Below are 11395 nucleotides of genomic sequence, written 5' to 3' on the forward strand. Positions count from 1 at the left end.
TCAAGAGCTCCCTGGGGAGGAAAGTACAGTCTGGATGCAAATACCCATTTTACAAAAAGATAAATCAAGGCTCAGAAAGGAAGCCATCATAGTCATAGGAATAAAGGGACTGAGCCAGATCTGACCAAATCCAGTATCATGCTTCTAGTCCCATGATGCTGTCTTAGGGGTTCAGTCCATGGGCAAAAGGGTCAGAGAGACCCCACTCTGCGAGTCTAACAAAAATAAATCCCTGTGTTTACGGGCTTGATAAAGGCCGGAATTGAGGAGTGAGGTCTGAATGCTTTGGGATCTGCCCTGCCCTTCTCTCCAGGACACTGTCACACTCTGTCCATCTGCCCATGGGCACTTGTACTTCTGAGGCATCACCATCTCTCACCAAGTGTCCCAAGACAGAACCCTGGGTCATCTTAGGCTGGCCGCTTTCCCCATCCCTCACATTTAATCACTCACTAAGGCCAACTCCTGAGTCTCAAATTAGACCCCTTCTTTCCTTCTTTATGTCAATGGCCTCCCCACTGGTCTCCCTGCACTAAGTGAAGCCCACTGTGGTCCATATGCTCTACAGTAACTAGAGTGGTCTTGCTATTACAAAAACAGGTCATAGAATTCTCCTTCTTTAAAGGCCAGGGTAGCTTCCTATCACCTTTAGATGGAAATCCAAGTTCCTGGATTTGGCATTCAAAGCCCTTCCTGATCCAGTCCCTACCAACCTCTCTGCTTCATTTGGTTTCCCATGTCCCATCTGCCTGTGTTATAGACGCAGTGATGTGCTAATAAGTGGTGAACATCCAGCTCTCCAACGTAAAGCCCTGATTTGCACCATTTGTTTCTATCTGTATTGTAAATATGTCCACCATGACCAATTACAAGCAACCAATGTGTTGCCAGTGAGTTCAGAGGAGATGTATTTCAGCCATATGGATACAATAGACATTTACAACCACAAGAGGATAAATAATCGTATAATGTAGTGATAATTAAGAAGTGATAAGTTAGGAGTATTCATTACCTTCGTTGTAATATAATTTATATAAATGTAGGTTTATGTAATTTAATTGTATTATGGCTGTGTTTAATGACCAGCTCACAAAACTCCTGGTAATTTAATATTCCCTTCTTGTAAATTGGTACACATTGGCCCTAGCACCCCGATTAAAGCATTCTGGGTAGAATGCCTGCCCTCCCCTACCCCCTGGTGAACTGCTAGTCATTTGTCAAGACTCTGCTCAGCTGTCCCTTCATCTGCGGAGCCGACCTTGAATGCCTCGTGCAGGATCTCTCACAGGCACCCTCCCCATCCCTTGTCTCAGGCTTGTTGTCTGATCGTCTGTCTTTCCCCCATTTGATGGTGTCTTACTCACTTTTAGGAACTGGCATCAGCTGAACCCTACTAAATGTTTGTGGGACAAACTATTCAACATAGCTTCATATCTGGATTCCTTCCCTATATACATTTCTCTTCCAATTTCCAGTTTTCATTCAGTCCTACCTATTCGCAATGATGTCACCCAGACCAAAAACAGGCTCTATATGGGAAGTAGAAGCAGGTTGGGGAAAATGGAGGGGGAGGTTCCAACCCAAATCTGCAAAACGCATTTTAATCATTTATAGTTTTGAATAAATATAAATCCATATTCCACTCATATCTTCACCCCAGACCAACTTTCCCTAGTGAGGTAAAAGGAGAGGGACTCAGAATGGAAGGACCTAGACTTATCAAGTAGCTGCTTGTAGGGTGACAACTGGGACTGACCCACAGCTAAACTGGAAGAGAGAACCCTGGGCACCTGCCATGGAACAGGTTTAGGTGGCCACTTCTCATTTACTCAGTTTTCGTTCAAGTCTCACAATAATTTTATCAATCAGAAATAATTACCTCTGTTTTACAACTAAATAGACTGAGGGTTGAAGATATGCTGTGACTCTTCCAAAGTCCCAAAGGTAATGAGCTGTGGAGCCAAGATTTAAACGAAGGTCTGGCTGACTGCAAAAACCATGTTGTTACCCACTATAATAAAACATACTATTCCTCTCTTCCCTGTCCTCTTTAAGAGAACGAAGAAAAAGAGAGAGAGAGAGAGAGGGAGGGAAGGAAAGGAAAGACAGAAAGAAAGAGAGAGAGGGAGAGAGAAAGAAAAAAGAAAGAGAAAGAGAGAGAGAGAAAGAGAAGAGGAGGAGGAAGAAAGAAGGGAAGGAAAATAAAAGAAAGGAATATTCATACCATTATTGAGAACCTCCCTTGAGGCAAGTACAACACTAGGTCCTTTACTCTTGTTAACTCATTTAGCTATTACTATGGTTTGGGTCTGTGTCCCCACCCAAATCTCATGTCTAATATGTAATTTCCAATATTGAGGGAGGGACCTAGTGGGAAGTGATTGGATCATGGGAGTGGATTTCTCTCTTGCGGTTCTCGTGACAGTGAGTGAGATCTCACGAGATCTGGTTGTTTGAAAGTGTGTAGCACCTCCCCCTTCGCTCTCTGTCTCTCTCCTGCTCCACCATATGAAGATGTGTCAGCTTCCCCTTTGCCTTCCACCATGATTGTAAGTTTCCTGAGGCCTCCATAGCCATGCTCCCTGTACAGCTTGTGGAACCACGAGCCAATTAAACCTCTTTTCTTTATAAATTACACAGTCTCTGATAGTTCTTTATAGCAGTGTGAGAAGAGACTAATACAACTATGTATAGAAGATAAGGACTATTATTCCCATTTTACACATAAAGAAACTGAGGTTCAGAGAGCTTGAGAAAATTGGCCAATGTTGTATATCTCATACACAATAGAACTTAGCTTTCAAAAGCCTTCTTCCTTCCAGGGTCCACATTTCTGACCTTGAGACAAGCTTCTAACCCCACTTCCCTCTGCAGCCACTTAAACTGTACACCACTTCCCCCTGCAGCCACTTAATTTATATTTAAGCCACTTAAGAAAGTAAGTTAAATAAAAATCAATATTTCAGCATCAACTTGAAAGAATGTAGACCAATAAATAGTTGCCCCAAGAGGACCTGGCTAATGAATAGAATGATTCAAGAAACCAGGGAAGTAGCTCAGCATTTTATCAGACAAATGATCTAAGCCATGTTCTGTGGCTTTGTTAAATGAAGAAGGAAGCTAAGAAGATAGTACTGAAAAATTCCAGACATTTCCGTGTGCTTCCCCACAGTCCCCAAAGTGAATCCCAAAAGGTTAAATGTGGTTTCATCACAAGCGTGGGTATCAATTTTATAAAGGAGGGGAAAAAAGTCATTTATGGGGAACTTAAGCCTTTTATCCATGAAGGTATATGTTGAGTGAACTGTGAGCCCCAATTCAGAACCACAGGGAAGAAAATGATGCCCTGTGTGATACAGCATAGAATAGCCCACACCAAGAGACCAGAGACCTGGGGGTCCACAACATTTTGTTTTGCCATTTGCCCTTATCCAGGTCAGTATAACAAAATTTTTGTGCATTCATTCAACTAACCCCAAGCAATTAGTTCTAGGAGCTACTCTAAGTTCTGAGAAAAGCAAAGATGAAGAAAACATTGGAACTCCCAGTTCTAACCAAGACAGAGCAATGGCTACAGGACTTGCCTGCTTATTATAACAACTATAAAACTGGACATTAGACAACAGATAACAGGTCTACAGTCTTTGAGAGAAGGAAAATATGTGAGATGTACTGCATGTTTACCTCAGTTTTCTGTCTGTAAAATTGCCAGTGACCCAGGAAAGTGAACCCAAAGAGAGAGCATCGATCTTACAAGGTTGGGGAAATATGTAACAGGTTTTTGGTCTGTAGTAATTGCTAGAATTTATAGCAAAGAATAAAGGAAAGAAAGATGCGATGAAGAGAAGCTGCAGAAATCTTCATGTAGGTCCCTTTGGTTGAATGTTAAACTATGCAAGTGCAGAAGCCTCACAGAAAACAGCTGCAGGGGCCCAAGAGCTGAATGGGGATTACGGAGATCTCACACTATTAGGATAAGATGGAATTATGACAACCCAGAGTAGAAACAGATCACTGTAACCACAGGTATTCATTGAGACTCTAGAAAGACCATGAGTAGGAGTAGGCTGTACTACACTACCTTAGTCTCATTTCTTTTTTTTTTTTTTTTTTTGAGACGGAGTCTCGCTCTGTCGCCCAAACTGGAGTGCAGTGGCCGGATCTCAGCTCACTGCCAGCTCCGCCTTTCGGGTTCACGCCATTCTCCTGCCTCAGCCTCCCGAGTAGCTGGGACTATAGGCGCTCGCCACCTCGCCCGGCTAGTTTTTTGTATTTTTTTAGTAGAGACGGGGTTTCACCGTGTTAGCCAGGATGGTCTCGATCTCCTGACCTTGTGATCCGCCTGTCTCGGCCTCCCAAAGTGCTGGGATTACAGACTTGAGCCACGGCGCCCAGCCCCTTAGTCTCATTTCAACAAGCCCTTAAACCAAGGACCAACCCCCCACCTAGGGGAAAGGGGTGGGAAACTCAATACTTTCCAAAGAAATGGAATGATGTTAATTACAAAGATTTTCTTTGTACTCCTAGATGTTGTTATGTCTCTCCAACTGAAGTAGTTGAGCATCTGGGTTCCAGAATAATCCCCCATATAGATTGGGGTCTCTTCCTAACTCTACAGCTAAGAAGCCACTAGTAGAAGAGTTTTCAGATCCTGAGATTCAGAATCAGGATGCTATGGAATGAGGTACTCTGGATTCCTTGCAGTTTGACCATCTTGGTATTTAGGCACCAGTGACTCTTTAGAAGCTACTGCAGCAGGCCCTTTTGACCGCAACTTCCAGCAGCAGCTCTCTCAGGCGACGAATGAACTAAAAATTCAGCAGTTAGCACAGTTCAGCAGCAACAATACATATTAGTTCCAGCTCAGCAATCACATATAGAAACTCTTCTAAGACTGAATGAAAGGAACTGAAACTAGATCCCATATTGCCATAAGCAATCTGAAATGAGTCTGCTGTTGTCTCAGATGGTTTATTCAGACTGTCCTTCTCATCCATGCTTTCGCCAATAGTTATTCAAAGTCAGCCAATTCATTGATGACCTCGTTAGTGTGACTTTCCCAGATCACTCTACATAGAGCTCCGCATCTCTTTTCTTTCATAGCCTCTTGCATTATTTTTTATTTCTTTTAACGTGTTTTAAGGTAGTAGTAACACATCTGCCTTCTCACTGCTGACTCCCAGCACCTGGTCCAGTGCCTTGCATATATCAGGTTGGAATATAAGTAATTGTAGTTTTGCCATTTTTTTTAAGTAATGGCAAAAACTGCAATTACTTTTGCACCAACCTATAGTAGGCACATAATGAAAATGTGCTGAATGAAGGAATAATTGAGAAATAGCCTACTGAAAGGAAGAAATTTAGATTCTATACATCTTGAACTGTTTACATTGAAATGCTTTACAAATTTTAATTATAGTGAGTCTTTTAAAAATGTTAAGACTTTAAATTTGAAGTCAAAATTAAAGCATATAAATAAAATATTTCTACAAAAAAAGTTAATTCTATTCCTGAGACCTATTAAAGCTATGAAATACATTAAAAATACTGCAGCTTAAACCACATTACAAAAGTATCTTTAAAGCCACAATATATCTACAGTTTTTCCTCCTTAATAGAGTTTTCTGATGCTGAATTTTCAGGACACATGAGTTTTTCATTTTGTCAACCTTAAGCATTTTAATTTTTTTCATCTAATTCAATAACTCTCAATTGCTGTGATTAGTTTTCAAAGTAGATTGAGAGCATAGGGATATAATGTTTTAGAATGAAAGTAAACTTTAGTTTTAGTAATGCCTTGGAGAAAATGGAGAGAACCTGAAAGAGTATAACAGAAAGATACCAAAATAATGCAGTCAATATTTTTATTTCATCAAAATAAAATTGTGAAAATTTGTTTTCTATCTTCTTATATAAGAGTCTACCTAATATCTTCTATTTTGCCTCTTAGCCACAAAGCTTAAATACTTACTGTCTAGAGCTTTACCAAAAAATTGCTTGCCCACACCTCCTCTACACTGAAAATTACTGAACAATGTTTGGAGAACTTAAAGAAGACCTTAAAAAGTGCAGACATTGGCCAGGTGCGGTGGCTCATGCCTGTAATCCCAGCACTTTGGGAGGCTGAGGCGGGCAGATCATGAGGTCAGGAGATGGAGACCATCCTGGCTAACACAGTGAAACCTGGTCTCTACTAAAAATACAAAAAATCAGCTGGGCATGGTGGCACTCACCTGTAGTCTCAGCTACTCTGGAGGCTGAGGCAGGAGAACCGCTTGAACCCGGGAGACGGAGGTTGAAGTGAGCCGAGATGGCACCACTGCACTCCAGCCTGAGCAACAGAGCAAGACTCCATCTCCAAAAAAACAAAAGTGCAAACATTTACCACTTTTTGGATTACTAAACTCAGTATTGCTAAGATATCATTTCTCTCTATTAATGATTAATAAATAATTCATTACCATCTAAATCAAAACCCTAGTAGACTTTATTTTTTATAGAAATGATAGGTTGGCTCTAAACTGCATAAGAAATTGCAAAGGATTTAAAATAACCAACAAAATCTTGTGAAAGAAAAATATGGTTCCCTTCAAGACTTATGGTAAAGCTATAGTAATCAAGGCAGTTTCATATTGACACAAGGATAGATAAATATTTCAGTGCAATAAAATAAAGACTCCAAGAATACTCCTTTATTTATGCCTTTTATTATTTTTGATAAAGGGTCAAATAATTCAAAGGGGAAAGTCTTTTCTATAATTGATGCAGGAACAACTGATATGTTTTGAAAATATTAACTCACATCATGAATCAAAAAAATTATTTGAAATGGATTGTAGACCTAAAAACAAAAGCTAAAAGCAAAAGAGTATATCTTCTTAACCTTGAGGTAGACAGAGATCCTTTAGACAGGACACAGGAAACACTAACTATAAAAGAAAAAATAATAAATTAGACATCAGAATGCATAAAAAGAATACCTATAACTCAATCTTTAAAATTCATAGTCCTTGGCCGGGTGAAGTGGCTCACGCCTGTAATCCCAGCACTTTGGGAGGCCAAGGTGGGTGGATCACCTGAGGTCAGAAGTTCAAGAACAACCTTGCCTCAAACTCTGATGCAATCCCTTCTCTATTAAAAAAAATACAAAAATTAGCCAGGCGTGGTGGCTTATGCCTGTGGTCCCAGCTACTTGAGAGGCTGAGGCATGGGAATCACTTGAACCTGGGAGATGAAGGTTGCAGTGAGCTGAGATCACACCACTGCACTCCAGCCTGGGTAACAGAGTGAGATCCAGTCAAAAAAAAAAAAAAAAAAAACAAAGTTATATAATCCAAAGCAAAACGGACAAAACTTGAACATACACATCACCAAGGATGATATGTAAATGGCACATTAAAAAGTGCTGAAGATCATTAGTCATTAGGATAATACAAATAAAACCACAATGAGAAACCACAGCACACCCACTAGAATGGCTAGTATTAAAAACACTGACAACAGCAAATGTTGTCCAAGACACTGAGCATTTTGAATTCTCACACGTTGCTGGAGGGAATGTAAAATGGTACAGCCACACAGGAGAACAGTTGGCAGCTTCTTGTAAAGTTTCCATGTATAACCACCCAGATCAAACAATTTCACTCCTAGGTAATACTCAAGAGAAATTAAAATACATATCCCCAAAAGGGATATTTAGAGATTTATTCATAATAGCCAAAATCTGGAACTAACCCAAATGTCCATCAACAAGAGTATGGATAAACACACTGCAGTATTGTATACAGTAGGTTACTACTCACCATGCAACCACATGTATGAATCTCAAAAACATCATGTTAAATGAAAAAGCAATATATAAAAGAAGGCATATATACTATTCATATGAAGTTGTAGAATAGGCCAAACTAATCTACAGTGATAAAAATCAGAATAATAGAAATCAAAACAGTGTTATCCTCTGAGCAGGGACTGACAGGGAAGGCACACTAGGAAACTTTCTGGAATGAAGAAAATAGTCTATATCTCAATAGTGATATGGGTTACATCAATATACGTATTTATCAAAACTCATCAGACTGTGCACTTAAAATCTATGCATTTTACTGTATATAAATTGCACATCAATTTTTTAAAAGAGGACAACCTTGACATTGTCATGAAGAGGCTCACACTCTAATCTGCAGATTTCTTCAGGATATAGATGGAACCCTTCCTTATCATTTCTTCGTTCCATCCATTTCGACTACAATTTCATTTCCTCCATAATAGTTGCAGTCCTACCCCTGCAGTGGCTTCCTAGACAGACTGCCAGTCTGTAGTCTGACCTCTCCAGTGAGGCCCTCACATGGCAGTCAATGATTGATTTGGAAGAGAAATATTCCAGTGTCACTCTCCATTGCCCTTAGGATAAATTCCATCTCCTCTCAGACATCGCCGGGCATGATCCAGCTCATATATACCTCTGCCTCACCTCCCACCACTCTCCCTTTGCAAACTGTATTGCAGTCCACTTAAGTCACTTAGCTCCGATTTTGCACATTGCTTCCCATTTTCAATATTCAAACACACATACCCCTCTTCACTTAGCCAACTCCTCTTAATTCAGGACTCAGATGAGATGTCATTTATAGCATTTCCTGACGTCCTGCTTCCCCTCCTCTGCCACCACCAGGTTGGAGGCCTGCTCTGAGCTTGTACAAGTACCTCCCTATCATTTTATGTAGCCATACTGTAGTCAAATTTTTAGTGTCTGCATCTGTCACCCCCACTACACTGTGAGTCCCATAAGGGCAGGGAACATGTCATATTCTTTTTGTGTCTAGCTCAGCAGTGGCACATAGTGGGTGTTCAGTAAATCAGAAAATGGAATAGGCCAGAAACTCAAGAATGGCCACATTCTGATAACTAGGATCCAAGTGCTCAGCCTCCCAACAAGGCCCAGGTACAATGAGCACCAAGCCAAAGTGGGAGCTGGTGAATGACCTAACCAGTGAAGACAGGACTTTCTATTGAAGTAGGAGCTGGAACTCATGCACCTTGGATTTCCTGAGAATGCCAGAATCTACCAACTCCAACACAGAAACCATTCTAAGCACTTGATTTCACAGACCTTTCCACAACCAAAGTCTCAGAAAAATGCAGATCCTTGAGGATTTTTCTCTGAAGAAAAATATTCACCCCAGTCCATTAAAAAACAAGCAGTGAGCATCTTTCCAAATGGAGCCCCACAGTGATTGCAAATCTTAGAGAAATTTCAACAGTGGATACACCTTGGGAGGTCGAGGACTGGAGTCAAACTACCACGGTTCTGTTCTTCACTCCTCTCCTTACCTGCTGAGTTTCTCTGGGCAAGCAACTGGTGATCTCTTAAATTCCACCAGCTGCAGGACCATGAGCAACCTCTCAGAGCCCCAGCCTCTTCATTAGTAAAATGAGAATGAGGATAATTATGCCTCCTCATTCAATTATTGTGTGCCTTAAATGAAACCCCACGTGTAAACAGCTTAGCTCACTCTAAGCTCTGAGTGTTATTATCTTTATCCCAGAATTCTATTTCCATGGGCTGAACACTATCTAATGTTTTCATGCCCTTCTCCATTTGTGTGAAGTATTCAAGAAGGAAAGTAAAAGTTCTCTTAGGAGGTATCAGCTCACAAATGATTTGAGTCAGCTTTTGTGGGCGAGCCTGTATTTTTTTTTTTTTCTTTTCTGCTGATGCGAGCACATTTCTATCTTGTGTAGCCTGCCATGTGGACTCAAGGCCATCAAAGCAAGTTAATTTAAATTTTACTACAAGGGTGAAACAAGAATTCTAGGGAGAGTGAGATAAGCTGCCAGGTGCTTCGCTAGCCAAAGATGCTGGTTTCGTGAAATCACTATTAACCCTCTGGCTCCTGGAAAAAAGTGGGACCTCAGAAGTGGTATTGTTTCATTGTGTTGGCTCCCAGCCCTCCTCTTGTCTCATTCCAGCTGCACACCACACACATGCACATTCGTCCCCTCCCCAACCCATGCACACATAGACATACACATATCACTCCTATACACACACAGACATATATACATTAACCTCATGAACACACACACACATAATCACTCTAAACACACATTCGCTCTCAATTCACACATTCACCCCTGTGCACACAGACACACACATTCACGCTTCATGCACACAGCCACACACATTTCCGATTTACTCCATACACACACACACATTCTCAAACACACACACACACATTCACACACACTCCCATGCACACAAACACAGATACATTCACCTTTGATGCATGCACAGACATATACACATTCACCCCCATGTACACACAATCACTCTAAACACACACATTCACACACACATGCATTCGCCCCTCGTGAACACACATGTATATTCACCCCTTGGGTTAGACTGTTTGGGCCGCTGTAGCAAATTAACGGATGGAACCCAAAGCTTAGAGAAGGGGAATGACTTGCCTGATTTACCCAGAGAGAAAGTGGAAGGAACAGGCTTTGAGGCCAGATCTGTCTGACCCAAAATCAGTGCTTTTTCTGAAATGCCAGTAGGAAGGGAAGTCATCAGAACTCTCTGGATCACCTTGTACATCTATTCGCCTCTCCAGAAGCACTTTTATTTATGTGAATCAATGATATCCTGAGGGTTTTAATTCCACAAACAAACCAAATTTCAGGCATCCACTCATTTATTCAAACAATTTTCTGGGTCCATATTGGGTGCCAGACACTATATTAGGTACCTGGGACCCAGCACGGGACAAGACAGACACGATCCCTGCTCTCTATAAGTTTATGGACATAAGCTTATGGACATGTCATATTCTTTTCGTGTCTAGCTCAGCTGTGGCACATAGTTAGTGTTCAGTAAATCAGAAGATGGAATGGGCCAGAAACTCAAGAAATCTCAGTCCATTTGGGATGCTATCACAGAACACCATTGCTTGGTTGGCTTATAAACAACAGAAATTTATTTTTCACAGCTCTAGAGTCTAGGAAGTCCAAGATCAAGGTTCTGGCAGATTTGGTTTCTAGTAAGGGCCCACTAACTTCCAGGTTCATTGATGACCATATTTGTGTTGTAACCTTACATGGTAAAAGGGACAAGGTAGATCTCTGGGGTCTCTTTTATAAGGACAATAATTCCAATCATGAGGGCTACATTCCATGACCTAATTTCCTTCTAATACCATCCTACTGGGGGTTAAGATTTCAACTTGCAAATCTACCAAGGATACAAACATTCAGTCTATAGCACACTCCATGCAGGCACACATGTTCACATACACATTCAGTGCTCTCATGCATGCACACACATACACATACACACACACATCTACCCCCATGTACATACACACATATTCAACTCCATGCATGCACACAC

The sequence above is a fragment of the Rhinopithecus bieti genome, unplaced genomic scaffold (genome assembly GCF_001698545.2).
Source record: "Rhinopithecus bieti isolate Rb0 unplaced genomic scaffold, ASM169854v2 scaffold_9997, whole genome shotgun sequence".
Taxonomy (NCBI): Eukaryota; Metazoa; Chordata; class Mammalia; order Primates; family Cercopithecidae; genus Rhinopithecus; species Rhinopithecus bieti.